The 17,931-nt window shown below is 43.5% G+C and overlaps 1 protein-coding gene across 2 annotated transcripts in view; it reads left to right on the top strand.

The window, feature by feature from the left end:
• Positions 1 to 4,041: 4,041 nt before the first annotated feature.
• lhfpl2a (LHFPL tetraspan subfamily member 2a) overlaps positions 4,042 to 17,931 on the top strand; it is a 32,715-nt gene continuing 18,825 nt past the window's right edge. Inside the window, exons 1-2 of one of the 2 annotated variants that reach the window (XM_083669412.1) lie at positions 4,042 to 4,220; positions 16,899 to 16,976. The gene's annotated coding sequence lies outside the window, so the exon portion shown is untranslated. The remainder of the gene's footprint in view (positions 4,221 to 16,898; positions 16,977 to 17,931) is intronic. The other variant, XM_083669414.1, reaches the window with a different exon arrangement.

Below are 17,931 nucleotides of genomic sequence, written 5' to 3'. Positions count from 1 at the left end.
TAATTTTAGGTCAGAGGTTGAAAACATTAGGAATTTACCAGGTCCTGCTGGTATCCCTGTTGTCATGGCTGGAGACATAACACCCAGACCCCAATCACATACACTGCTTCAATTACTACCACAGAGGCTGACTCTTTGATTTGGACATTTTTATTTGATTGTAGATATGACTGTATTGTTTTAAGGTTGTTGAAGAGATTCATTCTTTAACATCATTGTTTGCCAGTAATATTTGAACATTTTAGACCATCTCAACATTTTATAACTAACGTGTTGTAAGACATTTGTTAGTGCATATTGAATAACTAAGACAAATACTCCCAGAGAGACCATATACATATTTTACAATGTAAATTTAAGAAACTAATTTCCTTTCTACAGATACCTTTATAGGACCTTTGACCATTGACTTTTGACCTTCCTCAACCAGCAGCATGCAGAGTACGACAGGAAGCCACCCCCCCTGCAGAGAGAGGACGACCTGGTCCTAATGTGGGCTATAATCCTTGACCTGTCATGTGAATTGACTGACATATGACCAGGACAAAGAGCAACATTTGTTATTGTGACAGGGATGGAACACAGCATAGTTGAATGGAAAAGACCAATTGAGTTTGGCCAATGACACTAGTCATTGAGTCATTATCCCTTAAAAATGTCCTCATTGACATATCACTACCATGCCTGTGATCTCAATGGTCACAAGCTCTTTCTCTCTTCTCTCTCTCACCCCTGTGCTGTTTAATCATCCCCTCATTCTTCAGGATAATAACCACAGTACATGATAGCCCTCTATCACTGCCATTTGTATTGTATGATTTAGGGGATTAGTATTGGGTGTGAAGGTTGAAGAGGGCAGACCACTGGTGTTCATGTCATCTTTTCACAACCGACCGTCATCACTGAGAAAGACTTGTGGTGAGAAGACCACGTTCTGCATGCTTGGGATTTCTAGGACCGGAGCGGGATTCTGCCTTCTGCTCTTAGAGAGGTGAAAGGTCGTCTTTGCAGTTCCTTTCAATGCAAACCTCAGTTCTTCAGGTATTCATGGCACTGATGTGTGAAGTTCATCATATAAGAATTACCATGGCCTGCACACATGGTTACAATGCCTCTACAGAGTCTCTTATCAACGTTTCAGTCGGCGTGACCTTTTTCCAAACATTCTCAAGACAGATTTCGAGGAAAGAGTAATCTTTGATTATAGAAGACTGCATGGTTGCACAGAGCTCCTCTGTAGTTTGAACCAATTCCACATTGTAACAGCGTGTAATGTTTCTGGTAAATCAACTAATAACCTTACAGAAGCTGTAAAGTTGTTACCACCATGTACTGTAGTGTAAGTTTACTCACTAGCTCTACAATCCCAGCTCTGTTACTGATGTTAAAGGGGGAAAAAAGTGTCAATATTTCCCATTCTTTGGAGGCTGATGTCTGCAGATTGTGTGATGAGCTATCCGGGATAGCCTGTCCTCCTGACACTCAAAGTTGCTCCATCCTCATTATGAGCAAGTCTACCTCAGTGGTGTCACAACTTGTCTCCTTCTCATAGTTTGTGGTTTTGGTGTGTCTTTCACACTTAATCCCGTGCTTTGACTGAGCCCTGTGAGGTCTGCCACATGGTGTGATAAACACACTCGACTCTGACGTGGCTCTACTGAATCAACGTCGTCTGATTTGCCGACTCTGACATAGTTCCACCCCTCACATTTGTTTTTTCAGCTGTGACAATGTTAAGCCAGCCATCAAAATTTCTTCAGCCTGATGCCCCTGCAAGATATGACAGTGTCCATAGTGGGTGTCAGACTCAGATGTTTCCCTGGTGACGACATATGGGATAGAATGTGTGCCACCCTTGATTCCATTCTGGAATGTCCACAAGGACAGATTCTACTGGGGAAGTTCTCAGTTCTCTGCCTCTCGCAGTGAAGTCAGACTGGGACTGGAATTCCAAACAAGATTGTGTCTGTCTGTGCTGCCTGCCTGTGAAAACAGATTAAAATCATACTGACCAGTCCAGCCAGGAATGTGTAGAACCTTGAGCCTCGTAGGGGGAAAATCCAACAGCTCATCACACCCAACTTTTATCACTAACAAAAAATTCCCCAAAACAGAGAACTTCCCTGAGCAGCAGATATTACCTTGACATAAAATATTCTAAATCACGTAAAGTGCTCATCTTGATGATACAATGTACTCATCCAAATCCAAATCTCCTTGGTTATTAGTTTGGACTAGATAGCAACTTCTCTGCCAGCATTATGTATTGTAGCACTACTGGATGTTGCAATTTACCACCTCACTAGACGCACATGTAATTAACTGCTTGGGCAAGCATTCATTATTATTACACTACGTAATAAAAATGGTGACATATTGCATTCATAAGGGCACTCATACAAGTAAGTTTACATTGTAACTACATTGGAACATTGGAACTCTGGCTAAGCCACTACCAATGTGTAGCCCTCAACATATAATCATTTTGGAGAGGTAATTACCAGCAGTGAAGCTTTAGGGTAGACACATGCTCAGTGCTGGGCCATGCCCTCCTGGTGTCTGTGTGTAGTCATAATAAAGTCACAGGCAGAACTCTGCTTCACAGTAAACAAACTGAACTGGGTACAGCCCACTTCCCTTATCTCCCCGCTGTCACTGGAACTGTGGCAAGAATTCCCTTTGATGTCAATTATTATTTTTTTGCCATTCTATTTTTTTTTTACTTCTGCATGAAAAGGTAATCAAAAGTACTACTCACATGGCAGTTTTATGTTATTTTTTGTATATCTTGGGTCAAAGGATGATTTGTCAAAGGAAACTATTAAAAGCAGCTTTGTTTAAAACTCGCCATGTCTGCAGTAGAATATATATATAATAGTATCATATTTCTTCTGGCCAATAACATGGCCATGCTTGTCACCATTTATTCCCTCTGATTCTGATATGATTATTTTGGTATTTTCCATCTCAAAATGTGAACCATTATGTCCATCTAATTAGGCCTTAAAGAGGAACAGTGACTTGTGATCTCTAAATGATCGGTCACAGAGTAACTGTCCATTCACAGTGAATACATGCATGAAATATATAACATTTGACAGTAACTTGATGAGTCATAAGTAGGGTCAGGAGTTTGTCCTGGTCACATGATCAGGAAAAACCCATGGCCCTAGTTTTCTTTTGTGTTTAGCTTAATTCAAATCTGTCATTTGAGTAACCAATGAGCACAACAAGGAGGCACAGAGTTCCTGGCACCAGTTGTCCCCCCTCTAGTCACAACAGTCTAATGCTAGTCCATTCACACTGGTCCACTGCCCTGCACAGCATAAACGAATACACAAAAGCTGTTGTTTCGTACTATTCCTGTTTTTCAATAGGACAAATGCACACCCTTTTACTTAGATATCTTGTATGAATGGGCTCCATCTCTTTCTATTCATTTTGACAAAACAGAAACAGACAATACGTACAAGAGACTGTGTGAATGGGGGACGGTACAAGCATTCACATAAGTCCAGATATGCTCAAGACATTCCTTCTACATTGCCTTTGCCTGTAGCTATATATTTCAGGGTCTGACTGAAGTGCCCTGAATGACAATGGAACTTGTGTCCTTTATTCAACCTTGTTCAACTGTTGACCACAAACAAAGACTCAGATTCAGAAAGATGTAGTACAATAAAAGATGGGGCAGATGTCACCTATTCATTAATGAATTCTCATTGGATTGAAGGGTTGGATAGATTGTTGGTTGAGCCATAGACACAGAACATTTGTTCATAACTCTCCTAGACCTGACCTCCATATGTCACTTGCATTCTTTTTAAATCTATAAGACAGTTTGTGTTTACTTATCAATCCCTATTGAATTATATTTCCAAGGGGCAGTGAGGGCTTCAAAGAGAGGGGGCTAGAGAGATTGAGTGGGGAGTTAAACGTTAACACGAGGATAACGTCACTCGCTCCCAATCCCAAATGCAAGCTGGTTGGGAGAAAACCACTCGCGCTTCACTTATCCATGGTCACAGAGAAAGCGTGGGGGAGGAAGACACATTGACCAAGAAATCGTGTGGTAGAAGCAACGTATTCTCAGCAACGTTTCTCCATATAAAGAAAACCATAACGTAAAGATTCCAAATAAGGACTCCCGCTAATTGGATTTTTGAAACGTGCATAGCCTTTTCATCTCTGGAAGTCTACAGTACAACTGGAAAAAACTCGTAAGTAGCCGAAATGATAATTATGTTTCCTACATAATTGGCTGAGATATTCAATGATACCATACCATATCAAGCCCTCCCTACATGTTAATGTTTTGTAGACATCTAATTAGTTTTTCAACAAATCAGTCGGATTCAGTGTTGCAGTTTTTCCCCTTTGCTAAAGGGGAAACTCGTGGCAGGAAAGCCGACCAGATTGACGGATAGTTTGCCAGGCAACGTAGCACATTCTACTCTCATTCTCTTTCTGAGGGCTACAGATTAATCAAATACTGTGGTTATTATCATTTTATTACAGGTTTATTACGCATGCAAGTTTTTCCCACATATTTTTTTTTAATAACTGCGCTCCTGTCAAATGAACCAAGATTGACAATGTAGAATGTGTAAAGTTAGTTTATTACAATAACATTTCGATTCGGTTATTGATTGCTTCAATACAGCAGACATCCCATAATGTAAACAAATGCATATGGAGTCGTGAGACGGAAGTAGCTTTTTTGTCATTGACCCACTGACTCGACTGGTAGGGTGATCTCACAGGGTCAAAGATAGAACTCCCTTTGAATCCAATTTGGATAAAGGTGGACTATCTAAACTTTGATTTTGATTGTTGACTTGTCATCAAATGCAGGACAAAGACTACCCCTTACTACCCCTGTGAATCCTGCAGGAGAGACTAAGATGACAGGTCCTCCCAGAGTACTCTTGTGACTGAAGTGGCAACAATTTTCTTTTGGTTCAGAATGAAATAACTCCCCCTGCCTTTCCCCTTGAAACTAAGAACCTGAAAACTGATCCCATCTGTATTCCAGTGTGTGTGACAGAGCCCTGGGCGGGGGCAGGACATATTATATTACTAGTTAAGGTAAAGCCTTTTGGACCCCTGTATTGTCAACCTCATAATGGCCCGGAAACAGAGATTGTGTCCTATGAAAACCATCTAATGTTAAAGCTGTCCAACTCTCATACTGGAGGCCACTCAGTGCCCACTCCCATTTCCTTTGTTAACCAGCTCATAACTCAGTGGGGGGCGGCGGGGGAGATTTTGGTGAAATTACCTTCAATACAGAATCTAAACTGAAATACTTCAGGAAAACACTCATTTGATTGAACATAGGGTTTTGCATACTGAAGAGGTGCAATGAGTTTGAATGAGAATGTTGCCCCAAGACTCAAGTCATTGAAGGTGTGTGTATAACAACAGTCGGTAGGGAGGGACCAACCTCTATTCAGAACAATCCTTGTCTTAGTTTTGTGTTTCTCCCTAATTCTTTTTTCCCCCAATTTGATCATTTGCAAATGACACCCAGTCAACATCTTTATAGTACTTGGCCTCTGAGCTGTATTGCTAAATGTGGAACTATTGTCACATTATAGCCAACCATGAGTGCGTGGCAGTGCAGTCACTGTGTGGTCTTGGTCACAACTTGACACTTTCCATTCTGCCGTTTGTGTGACCCATTTCTTTATATCAGCATCTTTTACAAGGAAGGCAGTTGAGGTTTAGACGTTTAATGGCACTTAGGTCATCATAGAAGGGGTGACTTTAACTGTGTCTAAGAATAAAGATGGCAGCCGCTGGCAGCGGTTAGGGCTGGAGGGCCAAGGCACGTGGTCCCTCAGGGCTCCGTGTTTGGTCCAATAAAGGGCTGGAATAAAATGGCTCCTCTCCTCAGTTTTGGCCCCAGGATAAGGGGAAAATACACGCTTCCTCCTTCTCCCTTGGCAGGCTAGGAGCACAGTTGCTTCGGAAAAGTTCTTTAATGTTGTTTTTTTCTCTCCCTTTGCCTAAACAGAATGGTGAATTATCAAAGAGTGGAAAAATGTTACCAGCTTCTTTTTGCCTGGTGCAGTGGGTGCAGTTGGCGATTCCTTTAACGTCACAGAAAAACCCATGAGTTTGACTGCTAACCAGTTCATACAGACCACATAGTCTGCACTCCAAACTTTAGCTTTTCTGCTCTTTGATGGTATAGCCTACATGTGCGCGTCGTCAGCCCAGGCCCCTGACCTTAGTTTATAGCTTTCGTCAATATGTTCCTCTTGCCATTGAGACTTTAAGTGACTTTCAATTGGAGGGTTTGATACACACCATCTAAAGCCCGGAGTGGCTGGGCCTTCCAAATATAAACATTTGCTTATTGATTATTTAAATGTAAATATTTTGAACAGGTTCTTAACAAAAATTAGATCTGCGCTCTATCAGTGTGTGTTTGAAACCAAACCCAGGACCACAGGGTTCGCATGTCAGGGGTGTGAAATTCACTAATTGAATTGGTGCCGATGGGTCAAAGGTTAGGCTAAAGTGTTGAGGTAAGCTCAACATCTGTTATACAGTTTGGCACCACAGGACTCCATTATGAATCTTCTACAGTGGAGATGGTCCATGGCAAGGATGTTTTGTTTGCATCACAGTGATTTAAACCAAATGTTACAGTTGCAAGAGGATTGACAAAGAGAATTTTCATTTTCACTGCAACATCTGTTTTTGACATAGTCATTGTTTTTTTCTTTTCTTTTGCCCTCTCTACAGTACTTTCTGAGTGCAAGTAGGCTATACGCCTTTCAACAAAACAGCCAGGAAGTATTCTAATCAAACCAACATCTGAAATGAAGATTTTCAACATGTGTCATGTTTCACAAAGACTGGTTAATTGACAATAAAACTGACATTCTTGGAGGAGGCCTGCATTCGAATGCAAGCAAACTCTAACTGGGTCACATTACGTTATGAGGTTTTCCATCCCAGGCTCCCAAAAGGAGTCTTTTTGATTGAATTAAAAGCAGCCGTCTGTCCGAGTCCTTCATAGACCCACAGAGGGTTTAGAGATGGGCTGTTTCATATATTCTGGAAAAGTCTCTCTCCCAGACAGCAGAGCAGAGTGGAACAGGGAGGCAGGAGGGACTGATGACTTTGTCCTCTCTTCTTCTCTTCCCTTGTTTTCTTTCTTAGCCTTTGTATACTGTATTTGTACAGTATGTATTACAGTGGTTTTATTGCCGGTCAATACACTGTCAAGGGGTAAAGGAATGGGAGCGTCTGTCTTGTGTCATGACTCTGTGAAATGTTGAAGTGGCCAACAGGCCTCAGTGTAAGTGTTTTTCCACAAGTCCTGCCCTCCACGGTTGGTGTATAGTTGATTGAGATGGAGTTGACCTCCATTGTAGGGCTCATGATGACCCTCTCTTCTCCTAAAGAGCATAGCTCTTTCTGCCTGTCTTTCTCTTTTCCTCTGTCTCTCTCTTTCCCTCTCTCTCTCTTTCCCTCTCTCTATCCCCCCCCCCCCTCTCTCTCTCTTTCTCTTTCTCTCTCTCCCCCCCACAGTAGGGCAGTCATGCACACTGATAAGATTAGGCAGCGTTGGAGCTAATCTTTCTCCTCTCCTCTCGTTCCCTCTCTCACCCTGTGTGGACTTAACAGTTCACTCTTTCACTCCGACAAATTCTTCCTCTCCCTCCATCCCTAGGCCCCTGTGGCTCCCAGAGATGAGGCTCTGCTGGGGGTACATCAGCTCCAGCCGGCCTCTACCGACCCCCAGCCTGGTATTTACTGGGAAACCAGCAGGGTGGGGCCCACACAATAACAAAGAGATCCCCCCACTCCTGCCCCTCTATTTGAGAAGAGGCTGCACCCCCAGAATAAGATGTCATGGGGACTGTCTGACTGACAGTGGGAGGTGAGGGGGCAGGACATGGGAGGTTCCCTTCTGTCTGGTGAAACAGCCTAAAACGGGTTGGGTTTTGTCCTTTTGTGACTGACTTGGGGTCAGTCTCAGGGGAAGCACAGAGACAGACGGACAGCAGGCTCTCTCAGCTGGCCCATCACATGAATTAGTCTCACAAGAGCTGCTGGCAGATTTCCACATTTCCATTGTGTGGACAATAAAGTATTCTATTCTATTCTATTGGCAAGTGATACCCTTGTCATTTGCACAAATTATGCATATTGAAATGCTTTGTCTAAATATCAATACACATTCCTTTCTGTGAAGTAATACAGGGTTGACATTTTTCTAAGAATTCACAAACTTTTCTTGGTAATTTTTTGGATGCAACTGTGCTAATGAGAACAATGGGTATTTCTTCCTTTTTGAATCTGAGTTCCGAAGAAAGTTCCCTTTCGCAAACCATCCTTTCTGTAGATTGGTTGCCATGGTAGCAGACGTTATTCCCGAGTTTATGAGTATTGATTGGCTGGAACTGAAATGACCCGCAGGCCTCAGCCTCACAGCTGTATGCAAATGAGGAAAGATTATAGCCTATCAAAATTTGTCCGTCTGTGGTGGGCGATAAGGCAATATGCAATTATGCAGGATGTGAGTCTATTTGTGTATCTGCTTTGTGGGCTTATAACACCAGTGTTGAAGATAGAAGATTATTGTGTGTCAGGGTTAAGTCAGGTGTTGTCATGATTGATGTTGTTGTTAGTTACTGGTTTATATTTAAAGACAATGAAATGTTGGTTCATAAATCCCACCTCAAGTAGTCAAGCTGTTTCCAAGTCTTTTTACCTAACCGTTACTTTTACGGCTGGGGCTCGTTGAAAAGCCTCCAACAGAGCTCAGCCCACATCATTCACAATGAAAGGCCTGTCGCTCTCTGTTTTGACCCCGGGTTTCCTTATCACCATGGAAACCCCATTTCAGTTTGGATTGGCAAGCCGTCACCAATCATTATCACCAACCAGAGCCTTGGTCGTTATAGCACCCCAGTCAGACCAACTGCCATAACGGTCTCTCTCCTCCTCCGGGCTGGCTCAGAGAAGTTCTGCTAAAGACACCATGTCCCCTTCCAAGAAGCCTTATATGAGTCATACAACCCATACAATATTTCAGTGGGGTGTGAGAGTCCTGCTTTCCGAGTGATTTCCAACGGTAAACCAGGATCCGTTAGTTAGGTGTTGAGGGGTCCCTGACTAATTATAGCTACTGATGAAAATGAGCAACACTGGTCCATATTCAATCAAAATTGGAAGTTTATGTGCTACGGTAAAAAAAAAAATATTGATTTGTTCCACTCAATACAAACATGCTCTCTCACAGAGTGTTGCTTCCCGATAGTGCTGAAACCTCTGGATCCTGGTTTTGATTGAATAGTGTACACTGCTGCCTCTCTCAGTGACTAGATGCCAAAGGCCCTGGTCTGTCTGTGTATAGGCCTGATTAATGGTGTGTGCAGCTGTGAATGGATTTATAGCATCAAGACTCTCCAGGGCTGCTTCAGGTGAGTGAAGCATTCATACTGGACTGGGGTGGAATAATGTTACAGCACCTGGGAGACACACACACACACGCACGCACTCATGCACGCACGCAAGCACACACGCACACACACACACCGAACTACATGCTTGAGTGCAAAAATACACACGGTTTTAGATTAACCTCATGTAATATTGAACCCCCTAGTCCTTAATCTGATTTGCTGATATGAAGCCAGTTTTTATTGTGTATAGTACGTCATCTCGGACAGCTGAAGGGCAAACAGAGCTTTTAAACAATAAGACAGAGACAATCAGACCGAGACAGAGACAGATGGAATCTAATTCTTGGCAATGACTGTAAGTGAAGTTATAACAGCATAAAACAGTATACCCCAAGGCCCAGCTCTCATATCCCCCTGATATGAATAGACCTAATTGAATTAAACTGGAATTTGCCAAAGCAGTTATCTCACCAACTGCCTAATCAAACAGATGTATCCTGTTTGATAATATCTCAGGTATACAGGCGCTGAAACAGTTTCAGTTGAAATAAACACTGACACAGTTTAAGCCTCAACTCAAGCTCACCTCCCCTCCCTACTCTTCTATCTCCCTTACCGCCTTCCCTACTACACCTCCCTCCCTCCCTCCCTCCCTCCCTACTTCACCTCCCACCCTAACCTCTCCATTGTCTAAACCTGCATTGCTCCACTTCTGTCAGAGAGGCTTCCTGTGAGCTCCAGTAGTTATGTAGGTAGGTCTGTCTATCTGCAGCCATCACAAGTGCTTACATTTTTCCTCAGGTGAAAGAGCACTGCAGACGTTGCTGTTTCCTGTCTGAGTCGCTATCTCTATCCCATTGTCTGTCTCTGGTTATCAGTATCCAGAGAGAGGCCTCTCGCTAAGGCCATCAACCCAAAAGCTATTCTTCAGAATGTGTACCTGCTTGCTTTGGGTTACCTTGAGAAAAGACGACTCAGGGACTGGTGGATTCCTTTGTTTGTGGTAGTAATTTGGGTTGTTCTCAGTGACTAAGTGCTGTTTGCTGTCATAAGAAGGTGGAGATAAGGCTATGCTTCAGTCCAGGGAGAGGGAGAGGGAGAGGGAGAGGGAGAGGGAGAGGGAGAGGGGGAAAGATGAGATAAACATAGGGTGAAAGCGGAGATAGGCAAAAAGCAAGTAGAAAGAAACAAAGAGAGAAAGAAAGCTGAAAGAGTTACAGAGAGAAAGCAGATAGAGCAGCAAAGAGAGAAAGCCAAAGAGAGAGAGAGATGCTTTGTTTCACAATTAGCCAGAGCAGCCCAGGGGCGGCAGTGTAAAGGTCAGACATCTGTGATCCATCTCCCTCCCGCTGGAGGAGTCTGTTTACTCTGAGGGGCTCCACTTGTAATGGCTGCCTGAACAGTTGTCTGCCTTGTGGGCCACATCAATCCACTCATCCACCCGCCTTCATCCATCAGACTACTGTAGTCTGCTCTGGTCCACAGAGAAGAGCTCTAGCCCCACTCCAAGTGGAAGGAGGTTTATTGGCAGGCAGTTAACAGCCCGTTCTGTAAACACTATCTGATCCTTTGCTCTTCAGATGGTTAGAAACATTAAAGGCTCCATTATGGGGTCGTTATTGTAAAGCCTTCAGATTCCTGGGAGGAAATGGCTTGTGCTACGTGGGAGTGACCAGCAGCATCATAGAGACATTGAGGAGATTTGTGCATCTTTGACTTTAGAATAAGAAAATCTGCAGTGCAATGAGTGCAGTGTGTGTGTATGTGTGTGTGTGTGTGTGTGTGTGTGTGTGTGTGTGTGTGTGTGTGTGTGTGTGTGTGTGTGTGTGCGTGCGTGCGTGCGTGTGCGTGTGCGTGTGCGTGGGTGTATACTGTGTGTGTGTGTGCGTGTGTGTGTGTGTGTGTGTGTGTGCGTGCGCGTGTGCGTGGGTGTATACTGTGTGTGTGTGTGCGTGTGTGTGTGTGTGTGTGTGTGTGTGCGTGCGCGCGCATGAGTGCATATCCATACAGTATGTGTGTCCTCATCTTTGAGAGTAGGTCTTGGCCCAGGTCCAGACCAGGAATATTAGTCTCCCATCCTTATTACAGCACACTTATTAGACCTGGCTCTCTGTTGTCCTAACAGAGACTACCCTGACCTACATACCAGTATAGTCTAACTCTCAGGCTTCAGGGATTCATGCAAAGTCTCACCGAAAATTGACATAATAAAGTCATTATAAACCATCCCTTTCCCATATTTGCTGCACCATTTAAATCTGTGGGCCAAATGTCTCTTGCGTGCCTCAGTGTTCGCTGCTGTCGTATTGTGTTGCATATTTATACTCTGTTCTTCTGCCCTGTATGCAATCAGGAAATTGACCTCATTCTCTCTCTGTTTCTCTCTCTCTCTCTCTCTCTCTCTCTCTTCGGCTATCTGTCTCTTTAAGGAGTATTCAGACCTGTAGAACATTCTCCTCAAGTATTGTTACTGAATCAATTCTCCCCTTATAAACAGAACAAAAGGCAGAATCGTAACGAGTCATTAGTGACTTCCAACTTATATATGAGATATTTCCCTTCAAGTTGGGCCATATTGTGCCAGAAGCTGATGTATTGGTCAGATATTTTCCATCAGGCACACAGACTGGGTTACCAAACAGGTCCTCATTGTTAGAGTGATGTTCTCCAGCCATCTGTTTAGCTCCACTTTGAGCTATTAGAGTAATCACTGCAAGGTCATGTCATCCTTCTGTGCGGTCTGTTGTCCACAGGCAGCACACACACACAGAACCACATGCACACACACACACACACACACACACACACACACACACACACACACACACACACACACACACACACACACACACAGAGGAAATTAGATGTGTGTACGTAATCATTGAGTTAGTGCTGTGTGTAATCAACGTATGCCTAAGGGAGTTAACAAGCACTCCTCGTGATACTTTCCCGCTGGTGTCTTGTCGTAATGGCCCAAGTTCTACAACAACGTTACGAGTTTCTACTGTGAGAGTGAAGGTGTGTGTGTCAGGGGGAATTAGGGGTTGATTGTATAGTGGTGGTTAAGTGCTCGTGAGCGTTATGATGTCATCAAATAGGGACAAATTCTGTATATGCTGAGAGTTCGCATGAAACCTCAGTTCATCTTTAAATAATCAAGACAAATATGGTTTCAATTTTTTTTTGCTTTATTCCATTACAGAGATGTTTAGAGTTGAACATGCCAGACCTTTCAACTGCAATCTCATTTCATGAAAGCTCAGTTCAGACAGTTGCAGTACAGTAGTATATAAGAGCAGTCTTATTGTAAAGCACACATCCTGGGGGGGTCAGAGCACTGTCGTTTGGGTGCCTCACAGTCAGACAGGGCCAGTCAGACAGGGCCAACGAGCGCCCGAACCCAAACGGAAGCTGCAGAGGCACCAGAAACCCAAAGGTTTTTCCTCTCGTCTCTTTGAAGAGCTCCTGGCAAGGCTTTCAAAGCTCCTCTGCCTCTCCGTCGGCTCCTAAAATAATGTGTGGTAAATGTAAGACAGCTGCCCAGCTGAGTGGGAACAGGCCAGGGATATTATTCTGCAGAAAATAATTGGTGGTGTTTGTAGTCTCACTATTTCAACATTTCTTTTATAGATCCATCTTTGTAAGAGAATGGAAGTGTGGCTTAACTGGCTCATATGTAGTATACCATCTCTGCAGTCACTCAATCTAAAGATGTGAACAAATCAAATCAAACTTAATTAGTGCATATCAAACATCTCAATACACTTTAGGCAGAAGTCAAACAATTGGAAAGGAGAATGGTATGAACGTTGTGTGTATAGCATACAGTATGTCTTCAAATTCCCAACAAAGTCACATTGAGAAGTTGGTTCATATTGTCAACCAACAGAGCACCAAATACTAAAGCATGGACAGGTACATCCAGAGTATAAATGTTGGTTAACACTCATTATGTTTTGTATTGTGTAAATACACACCATCTGTCATTTCCTGGAGAATCAGTGGAAATATACTGGAACATTTAACTCAGTGGACACTGACAATATGCATTGTTTATCTATAAACTCAGCAACAGATGTTCCTTCAGGGTTAACAATGGAAAATCCACTGTACTGTAAAAGTTCATAAGATCTATATGATCTAGAGGTGTGTTCCTCTGAGTTGAGAAGTACATTCTTTATGATTCTATGTCTGAGAAAAGCTTTGGAGTATATAGTTATCAGGAAAATCTGGTTCTTTGCACTATAGGTTTGCAGCACAAGACCCCCCAAACCCATCTGGATGACCTAGATCTCCATTCTCCCAACAGCTCAATATGTTGAAAAAGTGAAATCTGGAATATGGGTCTGTTCCAAGAATCCCAGTAGGAAATGCCCATTTACTTCAGTGGAGAGTTTACTGCATTGAGTGTATGTTGAGAGTGTGCGGGGGGGGAGTGGATGGGGCTGAATGCTGGATGGGTCCCAGCTCCTGTGGTATGTATGTTAGCCTGGGGGACAGGGCTCCTAAGTGGGGTCCTTTCATGTGAACACTCACTGCAACCTCAGATGCCTCTCATTACTGAGAGAGAGAGAGAGAGAGAGAGAGAGAGAGAGACTGGTGTGGAGAGCAAAGAGATATACAATACAGGAAGCATCTTCTAAGAAAGCTGACTCTGTTATCTCACAGGCTAGTGTGTTGCATCATATTTCATACATAATGTGTTAGTTACTGTAAGTCAGTACTTACCTTGGCTCACGTCATCTAGGCATCTAGGCACAGCTTGAAAAATGTTTGGAGCCAGAGAGCCCCCCCCAGGCACCCCCTCCTCATCCCCAAACCCCTAACTGCTGTAAGAAAGACCCCATTGTGGTCGGGCTAGCCACAGGCTACATGCTTACAGTCTTCCCCATGTCCCGCCATGATGGCCAGCCTGGTTCCCAAGCTGTGGTACAATCTCACCAATATGAACTACAACTGCAGACATCGGAACTACAAGCCACAGCACACCTCTCACATCTCCCCAAATCTCAACCATAATTCACCATTTAGGGGAAAACACCCTAAACTGATCTTAACAGTGCAGTGTGCAGTGCCAACTTCATTATACTCTGTCTGATGAGCTTTTGAGTACATACATTTTGAGTACAGTGAATAGGGTGACTTGGGTGGTGATGCAGGCAGCTTTATCTGATGGTTGGGCAGGGCACCCATGACCTGATTCCAGGGATTTCAGTTCAAAGCTGAGAAGGAGCTCTGGCTGTTTTTCTCCTCTGGTGTGGAGACTTGCTAACTGGATTGTAAGACTTGAGGAAAGTCCCCTAGGCCAGAGCAATTTACAGTAACCCATGTATTCAGCTATGTAATTGGAAAATACACCAAAGGAATCCATGCCGTTGAGGTTCATCTGAGGTCTAAGAACATGGCTGCCTCTCCTCAGAGCCAAACACAATGCTGCATCATGAGCCTCAGACACTGATAAAGAAGCCCACCCTTATTCATGCGCCCTACCTCAGGGCTGCATTCCTGTCCAAATATTTGTCTCCTTTCTTCTTCCCTTTCTTGCTCTCCCTCACAGATCTGATAGGACTGGATTGGTGAAAATATGCTGTAAACTAGGTTCTTTACACCTTCCCTGCTCAGCTCAGATTTGTGAAGTGGAGTGAACAAAGGCAGAAAAGAGGGGAGAATGTTTTGGAAAGAAATGCAGACCGGCATTGGCATGGCCCACCATTGCCCCTGGTGAACTCCCTACACACAATAGAAACCTGAAAGGCCTTCAGAGCGGACGTGTGGAGTCCAGCCCTGCCAAAGCCGAAGGGCATTGCTGTATCAGGCCTGCTGAATGAACATTAAACATTGCAGTATGATAAGGTAATGATGTAGAGGCACACTCTCACTCCACTTGGCATACTGTGTGGTTATGGGAGCATGGGTGGAAGTGATGCCAGTGCAGCTGTTGAAGGACTGACAAGGTTAGGCCAGGATAACAGAGCTGTTGTGTGATATTTGTATCAGCAATCTATTTATACTGTATCTACTCTCTATTTAACAACCTACTTGCATTTGTAAACCACATTGCACTTACATGGTCTGTGTATGACTTGGACAAGACACAATGAATCAATAATTGGATGTGTTGCAGTTTCCCATAAACAGATTTTTTTTCTTTTTTTTTGTCCCACCTTAAAATTGATAGCTTCAGCCCTCTGCCAATGAAACGTTCAAGAAGACAAAGAGACCTCCATGCTCTCTGACTGCACCTCAGGTAAAGGTGTGTGATGATGTCACGTCATAAAGGGATGGTGGGTGTTCCAGGGGCAAGGCAGGTGTTATGGGATCATACCTGATGTCTTCTGAGAACCTCTGCTGTTCTAAATGTTCTATAAAGCCCTCTGAGGCCATTCTGTTGATAACTCAGTGGGGTGGGAGATCTTCCACTGATAGGCTACAAGGGGTATTCATTCATCCTATTGGTTGAAAGCTGTTGCTGGTCAGATTTTATCGGAAGAGCAGCTGGATCCAGTAACAGTAATAACCCTCTCACCCTATCCCTCCCGCCTCAAGGTGTCAGGTGTCACTCATCTTTCTGAGAACCGTTTCCAGCTCTCCATGCCTCTTAGAAACCCCACATACTGCTTCACCTTCACAATGGCTTCCAGATTTCCCCATAAGATACAGTACACAGGTTGCCAATGGGTCTTAAATGAAGGCTTTACCTACTGAGTAAACCTAACCAGTTACCAGTTAAGGTCATGTAGTGTTATGTAGATGAGCTGGTCCTGTTAACTGCTCTGATGGGTAGGGCTCATTCCCTGCCCTAAGGGAACTGAGATTACATAGTCAATCTGACATTCGCTGGAGGGTATTGAACCATCCAGGCCTAAGTGCTCCTTCTCAAGACAGCGTATTATGTAGGCCTGAATAGTGTTCATTGTCAGAGAGCAGAGTCAGCATTTCATTAATGATCTACAGCACAGCATTGCTGTAGGAGGGGGAAAAGGACAGACCAGAATGACAAATACTGGTTTAAAGGCATGTTTTTAATGAAAATGAACACTTATATTTGACTTGCTCTTAGGGGGGTCGTAGTGACATAGGTGGGTGGAAAGTTTTTGTTCCATGCTTTAACGTCTTCGGAAATTAATGAGCCAAGTTTGCTTTCATACTGCTATGCTAATGTTTTTCACATAACATCACGTAATCTTGCTTTGCACCAAAAATGAGGCAGACAGATGCAGTTTTTCTGTTTTTGTACTTGTGCTCTGTTTAATAGCTTCTGTATCTCTCCAGGTGCTATTACTCCTTCCCTACAGAGTCTCAGATTTAGGTGGAAAATACCATCAGCAAAGAATAAAATCAGCTCATTTTTGTACCGGAGCCAAAAACGACAGAGCTTCTGACTGGTTAACCGATGTGCTCTTTGGAGATAGTGTGGTTTTATGATTTAGGCTCACTCTTTATAATGTATCATCGTTGTTGCTTCTGCAGGTCCTGAAGCGGCTCTTACATAACCGACCCGAAGAGAACCGTTTGTCTCTGACTCTGCCCCAAGGTTCCACACAGAAGGTTGGTACATTCTGAATAGATTGCGATATCAACATTTCTTTTTTAAACGACACTGGCTGTTTCTAAATTGTATCCTACCAGTATACATGCTATATTTCCATTTTATTTTTAGCAAATCTAATTTGGAAAACTTATGACACTCTTTGCATGACTTTGTGTCAACCTTGTACTGTACACTTAGAGACATGATTTCCTGCTTTTGTTGTTATTGTATTGGGTTCCTAGCATCTGTCATAACTAGTGGAAAGACAACCTTGTCCCAATGGCCCTATTGTGCCATGCAGGTGTTAGCTGACACTGTAGGGGTGACACCTCCAGTCCTCAGGGCCTAGTGTCTGTTAGTTGTTGTATTTTTTTTTTTTTACATTTTGCCATTGATTGGTTAGATAAGATATTCGTTTACAGATTGGCAGGCACAAGTATATTCCTAAAACACGACTGCATTGCATCTAGTTGTAGGTATTTTAGTGCTGGTGTGGTGCTGAAGCTCTCTGTGCCACGGTGCGCTGCAGAGGGCTACAGGAGCTGACTGAGCTAGCTCCTAACATGAAAGACAATGACACCTACAACATCCTCCAGCCCCTCACCCTCAAGTTCACAGGCTATTTGCATTGTCTCCCATAATGACACAGAAAATTTGTCCAGTATATTTATGCGGAACCGGCCGGAATGGGGGACGATGTTTTTCCAATATGGAGGAAAACAATGGAGTGAGTGATACTTCAGTGGGACCACCTGCGAAGGTCATCATGAGGAAACCCCCTATAATAATAAATAGAATAATCACCGCTGTCACCGTGCTCTTGAAATAGGGGGGTTTTCATGTCAGGGGTCCACTTCCTGTTTTGATGCTCACTTCCTGTCTCCTTATGCACTGTATCAGAGACCCTCAATATGCATAGGAATTTAATCAGTGAAGTTCAAAAGGACTGTTATCTCTTCTGTCTTATCGTCT

This window comes from Argentina silus (genome assembly GCF_951799395.1).
Source record: "Argentina silus genome assembly, chromosome: 5".
Taxonomy (NCBI): domain Eukaryota; kingdom Metazoa; phylum Chordata; class Actinopteri; order Argentiniformes; family Argentinidae; genus Argentina; species Argentina silus.
The sequence above is the reverse complement of the archived record's forward strand: the minus strand, read 5'-3'. Positions and strand labels throughout refer to the sequence as shown.